At 39.5% G+C, this 1,998-nt stretch overlaps 1 non-coding gene across 1 annotated transcript; it reads right to left on the bottom strand.

Annotated features, from left to right (window-relative positions):
• Positions 1-1,065: 1,065 nt before the first annotated feature.
• LOC148545405 (small nucleolar RNA R71) lies at positions 1,066-1,173 on the bottom strand. Its single transcript, XR_015902018.1, has one exon. It is a non-coding gene; the product is annotated as a small nucleolar RNA R71 (small nucleolar RNA).
• Positions 1,174-1,998: the final 825 nt, after the last annotated feature.

Here is a 1,998-nt window from a genome sequence, read left to right as displayed (position 1 = left end):
TGTTCTGGTGAGCTTGGCTCCTCCTGATTCCTCTCCTGCAGTGTGGTTCAGGACCTTAGGGTGATGGTATTAATGCCACCCTTTGGATTGGGTAATGGTTGAGAGGGGATTCCACTGGAGCTCAAAGGCTAGTTATTGGAGTTATTCATTGAGCCAATCTCTTTTTCAAAACTACCTAACTAACTCCCTCTCTAATTTTCGAAAATCCCTTCCCTCTTTTTCAAATTTTCTTTTTAATTAACTAATTGTTTTAATTTTAATTTAATTTGATTTCAATTTTAATTTTCGAAATTTAACTTTGAATTTTATTTTTATTTTAATTGATTTTCGAAATTCCCTCTCTCTCATCTCCTTCTATTTATTTATTCATCTACTAACACTTCTCTTCCACCCAAAAATTTGAACCCCATCTTCCTCTCTGTGTTCGAGTTTTTCCTCTTCTCCTTCTTACATTCTTCTCTTCTTATACTTGCATAAGGAATCTCTATACTGTGACATAGAGGATTCCATATTTTTTGTTCTCTTCTTTTTCATATGAGCAGGAACAAGGATAAGAACATTCTTGTTGAAGCTGATCCTGAACCTGAAAGGACTCTGAAGAGGAAGCTAAGGGAAGCTAAAGCCCAACTCTCTGGAGAAAATCTGACAGAAATTTTTGAAAAAGAAGGAGACATGGCCGAAAATAATAACAATGCAAGGAAGATGCTTGGTGACTTTACTGCACCAAATTCCAATTTACATGGAAGAAGCATCTCAATTCCTGCCATTGGAGCAAACAACTTTGAGCTTAAACCTCAATTAGTTTCTCTGATGCAACAGAACTGCAAGTTCCATGGACTTCCATCAGAAGATCCTTTTCAGTTCTTAACTGAATTCTTGCAGATCTGTGATACTGTTAAGACCAATGGGGTTGATCCCGAGGTCTACAGGCTTATGCTTTTACCGTTTGCTGTAAGAGACAGAGCTAGAATATGGTTGGACTCTCAACCTAAGGATAGCCTGAACTCTTGGGATAAGCTGGTCACAGCTTTCTTAGCCAAGTTCTTTCCTCCTCAAAAGTTTAGTAAGCTTAGAGTGGATGTTCAAACCTTCAGACAAAAGGAAGGTGAATCCCTCTATGAAGCTTGGGAGAGATACAAGGAACTGACCAAAAAGTGTCCTTCTGACATGCTTTCAGAATGGACCATCCTGGATATATTCTATGATGGTCTGTCTGAATTATCAAAGATGTCATGGACCATTCTGCAGGTGGATCCATTCACCTAAAGAAAACACCTGCAGAAGCTCAAGAACTCATTGACATGGTTGCAAATAACCAGTTCATGTACACTTCTGAAAGGAATCCTATGAGTAATGGGACGCCTATGAGGAAGGGAGTTCTTGAAATTGATGCTCTGAATGCCATATTGGCTCAGAACAAAATATTGACTCAGCAAGTCAATATGATTTCTCAGAGCCTGAATAGAATGCAAGCTGCATCCAACAGTACTCAAGAGGCATCTTCTGAAGAAGAAGCTTATGATCCTGAGAACCCTGCAATAGCAGAGGTGAATTACATGGGTGAACTTTATGGAAACACCTATAAACCCTCATGGAGAAATTATCCAAATTTCTTATGGAAGTATCAACAAAAGTCTCAAAAAGGCTTTAATAATGGTGGAAGAAACAGGTTTAACAATAGTAAACCTTTTCCATCATCCACTCAGCAATAGATAGAGAATTCTGAGCAGAATCCATCTAGCTTGGCAAATATAGTCTCTGATCTATCTAAGGCCACTTTGAGTTTCATGAATGAAACAAGGTCCTCCATTAGAAATTTGGAGGCACAAGTGGGCCAGCTGAGTAAAAGAGTCACTGAAATCCCTCCCTGTACTCTCCCAAGCAATACAGAAGAGAATCCAAAGAGAGAGTGCAAGGCCATAGATTTAACCATCATGGCCGAACCTACAAGGGAGGGAAAGGACGTGAATCCCAGTGAGGAAGACCTCCTGGGAGGCT

This window comes from Arachis ipaensis, chromosome B9, assembly GCF_059453495.1.
Source record: "Arachis ipaensis isolate K30076 ecotype BB chromosome B9, ASM5945349v1, whole genome shotgun sequence".
Taxonomy (NCBI): Eukaryota; Viridiplantae; Streptophyta; class Magnoliopsida; order Fabales; family Fabaceae; genus Arachis; species Arachis ipaensis.
Note: the sequence above shows the minus strand (reverse complement) of the source record. Positions and strands in the feature narration are given on the sequence as shown.